The sequence below is a fragment of the Camellia sinensis genome, chromosome 15 (assembly GCF_055761805.1).
Source record: "Camellia sinensis isolate YWXY chromosome 15, ASM5576180v1, whole genome shotgun sequence".
Classification (NCBI taxonomy): Eukaryota; Viridiplantae; Streptophyta; class Magnoliopsida; order Ericales; family Theaceae; genus Camellia; species Camellia sinensis.
In genome coordinates, this window is record NC_138975.1 from 16,421,552 (window position 1) to 16,429,365 (window position 7,814).

Here is a 7,814-nt window from a genome sequence, read left to right on the forward strand (position 1 = left end):
CTGGCAAATCGTTTTGAGAAACAGATTTTTGAAAAAGTAGTGCCAAACATGGACTGCTTTGCCAGATACAGAGTCGCCACCTAAATATTTTTTATGGGAGAATTTAGGAAACCCTGACTCGGTGCCAAAGGCCACATGTCCGTCATCACCGGAGTTGTCTCGGCTCGGGAGCTTGGGTACGATCGGGGAAGGTCAGCTATGAGCACCCCCTTTCGCCCGGTCCGAAGACCGGCCTCTACTAACCATGATATCTGATTTTGAAAACTTTATGTGTTCTTATTCCGGTTATTAGCCTAGAATTACTATGTTATGCGCACAGCAAACAAGTATAGACCAAATCGCCTAAATTGGAACAAAACATTTCATGTTTGTTTTGAAAATGGTTTGCTACTCGCGAGTAGGCTAAAATGCAGGTTTTGCCACCCTCAAGTGGGCTTTTAGAAAAGATGGTTTTGCCACTATCTAGTGGGCTTTAAAATTCACAGTTTTAATGTGTTATCCCAATTTAAGCAATTCGACCTCCATCCACAGGCATTCAAGCAGTTATATCACATAAGCAGCTAGCCTCATGGTAATCATACTGTCATGGCAACATTCACACGCATGTGATATGCTAAAGCATAAAAGCTTACCTAGTACTCCGAGCCAAAACAGAAACTTGTCAGTAATCATATGCATGATCCTAGTTCATGTTAAAAATGGCTAATGCAACACATGCAAAGATGCAATCTAAACAGGCTCGGCTAACCCTAAAATGGCATATGAAATGCTACAAGTAACATGTATTCAATTTGGAATTGAAAAGTACAATGTAGTTTGTATGATGTACCGAGCCTGGTGCATGTCAACAAATGCATGAATGCACGCATGCATAGCATAAGGTATGCTAAAATAAATGTGCCCTAATCTACCATCATAAGCAGGTAAATAAAAGGGAAGAAAGAAGTGGAGGTTGGAAGACATGCACACCACGCACACACACTTATTACAGACACGCCCTCACTCGGAGGGACCAAAATAATAATACAAATTAATTAACTACGCAAGCTAATTAAATATTACAAATTGCTTAATTAATTAACAAATTAACTAAACTAAAGAAAAACGGTAAGCCGCCTCGGGGGGAGGGCCAGATGCAACACATGCTCGGGACTGGCTCGGAATCGCACTGCCATGCATAGTTTGCCTCTGTTTTCCCTGCTCTGCTCCTCTGAAAACTGCCAAAGTCTCAGGGATGCCTCTCAGGACACTGGGGGATATCATCGGCTGAGCAGAATTTCCACCGGCAGTATCATTTAGTCACCGGCACAAAATAGATCCACCGGCCATCGATTGACTGCCGGTCGGCACTAAATACTGCCGGCCGGCAATGAATTCCTGCAGAACCTGCAACTCACAGCAGCAGAGGGCAAAGCAAAGCATGGCAATGCAATTCAAACAATTTATGCACCAATCACATTCCTTATCATGTTAATGACTCAAAGGAGGATGTGCCCCGATTCTCGGACCACCAATCACGCATTTCCATGCATGATGGCCCAAAGAATCAAGTGTGCAACTTCAATTTCAAAATGCATGCAAGCCAAATAAACACACAAGGAGGCCTAGCCTCTATCATACTCATCTCAAGAGGCAAGGTGATGCATGCAAGATGCAATGCAACTTAGGCATACGAGTTAAGGATGCAACATGCCGATACAAGCAAACATGCAAGATGAGCATGCAAATAAGCAAAGGATGGTCTTAAACATGAATTAGGCAGCTCTAGTTAGGCCCAAAACAGTGGCCATAATATGAAAATGAAGTGCCTCGAAATGCGTGCACACGGGCACGCAAACCGAGGCAATGACATATGCAATGCAATGGCTAAAATGGCATATAGAATGCAACATGGACTTATACTAACATGAGAGAGCCTCAGCCACACTCACATAAGAGGCCGATGAATGAAAATGGAGTGCCTCGAAATGCGTGCACACGGGCACGCAAACCGAGGCAATGGCATACGCAATGCAATGGCATGGAAATGATATGCAAACATGCCAATGGGATTTCAGCAGCAAAATGAGGGGCAAAACAGCCCCGAAATGAGGCGAAAGTATGCCCGATGCATGGAATTCCTCCCGAAATGCGAAATTAGGCACCCGAAATGGCTTACAGCTATACAAAGCATGCATAATATGGACATGGAGCATGAAGACAGAAGCAAGACAACTCTGATACAAGCATTTTTACAGTTTATGACATGGCCAATCAGCAAGCAAAGATGGGGCTAAAATGGCATACAAAAACGGCCCTAAACATGCGATTATGAAGCAACTCACAGCTTCTGACCCCAAACATGTTAGGGCCCTTCAACAACATTGAAGAGGGGCCCAAAATATGCACATTTACAGTTCATGTCAAGGCTCAAAAACAGATACAAGCATGGCAAACAATTTATGCAAGATTAAGGCCACAAGAGGGCTATAACATGAAGTACACAAAATATTCATCAAACAGCCAAAGACCCTTAATAAAACATGACAAGGGGGTCAAAATATGGCTGTTTTGAGTTCGGACCTCAGCCCAAAAACAGCAACATCAGGGGCTGCCAAGACATACAAAAATGGGACCAAAAAGAGGATATAAAGGGAAGTACAACATGGAAGTCCCAAACAGTGTTGAGCCCTTCTTCAATGTTGAAGAAGGGCTCAAAATAAGCCTATCTTCAGTTTACATCAGGCTCAAAACCAGATTACACATAGGCCAAAAATAACATGCAAGATTAGGGCCTAAATGAGAGATAAAGAAGGAAGTGCTAGCTACTATCCTCAAACAGCAAGAGGTCCTCAATCAAACATGAAGAGGACCTCAAAATATGATGATTTGAAGTTTAGGTCGGAGCCCAAAAGTGCAAGCAACTATGGCTTAGATATGAAGCAAAAAAAAGGCTAGAAAAGGGAAGATGAGGACTCACCCTTGTAGACCAATGAACCAGCACCTCTTGGACCAAGTTTGGGTGCTCCTAAGCTCTGGAGAACAGCCTCAAGCTGTTGGAATAGGCATTGGATGCCTTGTGCTATGAGTTGATGAAGAAATGGCCCAAGAACAAGGGTGTTTGATGGTTGAATGAGAGAGATATGGAGAGAGATAGAGGGTTGTATGTATGTATATCAGATATATGTCTATACATCTCTGGTTTTTTGTTCCAAAAATCCAACCTAAACAAAGGAGGAGGAGAGGTGCTTATATAAGCAATGCTAAGCTTCTAAGACAAGCTTCAAAGGGGCCAAGGGGTTCAAGGGGGGGTGCAAGGCTTCTAGAGGAAGCTAAAACAGCTGGCCAAGCTTCTCCAAGAAGCTTGGCCAAAAGGTTCAAGCTTCTAGAAGGTTAAGGGGGTCAAAGGCTTACAAGGTGCAAAACAAACACACATGCACGTGGGGGATCAATTCTGTGCATTCCAGCTGGCACAGCTGGAATCCACTCAATCTGAAGAATGCTCTGGAAGGTCGTCGGCTAGCAAAAACTGCCGGTCGGCCACTTTAATCTGCCGGTCGGCACAATAAATGGCCGGTCGGCACAATAAATTGCCGGTCGGCACAAACAGAGTGCCGATGGGTGGCCGGTGAGGTCAAAAAAGTGCCGGTGGATGTCCAGATTGAAGCCCCGGAAGTTAGCTTTCCAATGGCGCAAACCTTGCATCAAAATTCCTCCTGTGCAAAAAGTTATGCCCTTTTCCGTGAAGCCGCGCAGATTCGATCCAACCGGGATGATGCCCGACTTCAACTGATCATATCTCCCCCACCCGGACTTGGCTCTAGGAGATTCTTGAGTGAAAAATGAAGCCCCGGAAGTAAGCTTTCCGATGGTGGTGGCCCTATAGCTAAACTCCAAGTGTACAGATAGATAAGCCCGATTCAGCGGGGGCTGCTCGACTCGCTTCTACCCGGATTCATGCCGAACTTCTCCCAAACTAGTTTTCTCCTCTCCTTTCCTCTTTTCTTCAACTCCAAAACCATAAACAAAGTATTTTGAAAGATTTGCCTCTCTTCTAGCCGAAGAAACTGATTCTTTGCCCTGCACATCTCTCAACACCGAGCAAACCATCAGTAGTGCCCAAGTCTTAAGGGCGGTCAAAAATGGGGTGTCTACAGATATATTGTATATGGAATTTACATTTTTACCCATATTGATTTTATTTTGCAGGTCTCCCAATCTCTCCACCACTCAAATCCCAAATTCCTTCCCCGACGACAGCTCTGCCTTCTATGACCACCTCATCGATAGCGTCGGCTGCCAAAAGGACTTCGCCACCGTCCTCAGCCTACTCAACAAGCGTTCACGAGACGGTTTCTTCAACACCACCAACACCTTCAATTTCATCTCCACCGACCTCTCCCAAACCCTAGCCCCTCTCGACAGAGGCTTCACCAGAAAGAGCGCCTTCGACGCACTCGTATCTCGCCTCTCTTGCTTGGGCCGACCTCTCCGTCCTCGATGACCTCTCCCAAACCCTTGCCTCTCTCGACAGAGGCTTCACCAGAAAGAGCGCCTTCGACGCACTCGTCTCTCGTCTCTCCCGCTTGGGCCGCCCTGACGAAGCCCTCCGCGCGGCGATGGCGATGATGTTTGATGTTCACAATGTTTGATAAATAATGTTGAAGGTGCAGTTGATATTGATGTTGATGATGTTTGATGATCAATGTTGATGATGTTTGATGTTCACAATGTTTGATGAATAATGTTGATGATGTTTGATGTTCACAATGTTGGTGATATAGTAAGCTTGATGTTGTTGATGATGTTTTGTTGGTGTTTTGATGATGATTGATGATGATGATGATGATGTAGTTGATATTGATGCTGTTGATGTTTGATGATGTTCACAATGTTTGATGATGTATTTGATGTTTGGTGATGTTGATGATGTTCACAATGTTTGATGATATAATTGATGTTTTGATGATGTTTGATAATGTTGATGATGATGTTGCTGATGTTTGATGACGTTGCTGATATTTGATGATGTAGTTGATGTTGCTGATGTAGTTAATGTTGTTTATGTTTAGAAAGGAAGGAAATCATAAAAAGGCCTATAGTAAGCTTTTTTGGGTATTTTTGTCATTACAACATTAGTAAAAACTTACATTTGCCCTCCATCAAAAAAATATTACGTGTTAAATAAATTGGTATATACGTAATTAACATTCAAATAGGACTTATTAGTCTATAAAATAAAAGGCAGGACCAAATGGTTTAACAAATTAAGATTTGGTATTTATTGGTGTTTTGCCCTTTTTTATATTAAATTATATATTTACATAAAAATCTAATATCTCATAATCTAAATAAAATTTAAAAGTAAAATATTGGCAATTTTTTCTTTTATAAATTCAAAAATATACTATTTTTTATTTTATATATATATATATATCATTATTAATTTTTTTCAAAAAGAATACACAAGAAAGTAATTATAACTGTATTTAGATTAAGTGAATCTAAATTTAAAATTAAAATTAAAAATTAAAAAATATTAAATTAAGTGAATTTAAAAAAAAATAAAAAAAAAGGTTATTAAAAAAATAGTGTCAAAGACAAAAAAACATGATAATAACAAAATTCAAAATAAAAGTTTGAAAAACCAAATCAAATCAAATACTACAAACTTCTTCTTTTGAAAAAAAAAACCTTTCATCATTAATCTCCAATTTTACACAAATTATTCACAAATTCCTTTCAATTTTCATGTGAATTTAATAATATAATTAAAAAATGGTATATACACAAAAAAATGTTACACTAAACATCTACATTATGATCAACTATTTAATTATGAATAATTAATTTCTCATTGTTACCTGTATTATATTGTTGCAAAAAATTTCACATATTACTTTTGTAATATTTTATATATGTCAATGTTTGCATATATAAATATATAAAAAAATTATATAAATGTAAATTTATATTTGTTACTGTATTCATATATCGTCAATGTGTAATGTTATATTACCATCGGATACTTTAATTTTCTAACATGTGTTATTTTAGTAATATAGTTATATTTGCTAGGAAAAATCTGCTGAATTATATATTGTTTTTCTATCAACTTATGTTCAATATATATATATATATATATACATACATACATATTATATAAAAAGTGTCTACAACAAACACTTTTAATAACAAATCAAGACTTTGCAAAATACATCCGTCACGACAATAATTATATTTTTTTCCCTCATAGAAAAAACACATTATTGAGGGAAAATGGATTTTGAAATTTATAACAATATCATATCGCCTCAAACTCTTACTCATCAAAATATATTTATTATAACGAGTTATAATGGTGAGTAAAAAGAAAAACAAGAAAATTGTGAAATAAAAACTATGGAAGATTTATTGCAACATGCTCTCCAAGCAAAGTTTAGACTAGCTGAAGTAGAAATTGTTTTATATGTTGTGAAGTTCAAGAAAAATAATGTAACTCATGCACACATTTTAGTCACATTAAGAAAAAATCAAATCATGCCCAAACATTATCGCAGCAATTCAATGATGTAGAAAGTAGGGTATGTAACGCCCCAAAAAATAATAATAATAATAATAATAATAATAATAATAATAATCTCTAATAAACACGTCAGACCAAGTCTCCAACATTTGCATATACATAATCATGGGAGTTTTACAAAAGTTTCCACATTCGATTATACATTTAACAACCTTAGTACATAAATCTGTAGCATGTGAAATAACCCATCAAAAGTAAATATATGCCCTCAAGGGCCACCAAGTTCAAGGCTTAAGTCTGGTTACACAAAATGGTTATTCGAACCCATACAAATATAGCCCTTGACTTACAAAAATACATTCACAACAAAACAAGAGCTTCGTGCTCCCAACGCACACATCCACGCCCTTAGTTTGGCGGAATTATCACATCTTTTCCTGCATCAAAATCCCATAAAGTGAGCATAAAGCCCAGTAGGAAAGATTCTTAACATAGTATATACATTTTATACATGTTTCATGAAATGGAATGTACATGCTATGCCATGCCTTTAAACGAAAGTCTCATCTTCATCCTTTGAAAACCATCATGCACAATGAAATCTTAAAATTTAACAAAATTCAACAATTTAAATCAAGTTCAAAGGGGGCGATAAATACGATTCATGTAATCTCTAGGTTGGTGTCTGTAAGTAGGCATAATGAGCACTACCAAAACCCCTACTTTACCGGTAGCTAACCGGAAGGCACGTGATACCTCCTCTACACGTGTTTTCGGTCTTTCACCCTGGATACTCAGGCCAACTGAATCGATTTCATCTACACCCCCTATCTGGACTTACCAACGTATTTACCCCAAAACATTTCAATGATATCTTATTTCACAACATTCCTTTCTCAATGAAAATGTTTTCAAATCTCAATTCAAAATTTGTAACAACCAAATAAATTGAAATACCAATGCAATATATATCAAGGTATGATAATAGTCTTCCATTTGCAACATTTTTCCACACAATTTCCCCATTTCGATCACCATTTTCATTTCCCTCTCCAATGCAATTTCATAACATATCATGTATGGATTTATATCTATCTAAGTGTGACAACACTGCCTCATTTCATACCTTCTCAATAATTTCATCATTTCATGACTATGTACATTTTCGAACAACAACTTCAAACCAATTATTCATCATAACCCATGAAATTCTTTTCATTCAACATTGTCACAATATTTATCAAAAATCAATTTCATAACCTCACCATATTTTCGGGAAAAAAAAATCTCTCAAATTTCTAGGGTTTCC

The 7,814-nt window shown here is 38.1% G+C and overlaps 1 pseudogene; it reads left to right on the forward strand.

Moving 5' to 3' along the window:
- LOC114267514 (ABC transporter C family member 8-like) overlaps window positions 1–5,051 on the forward strand; it is a 158,809-nt pseudogene extending 153,758 nt beyond the window's left edge.
- Window positions 5,052–7,814: the final 2,763 nt, after the last annotated feature.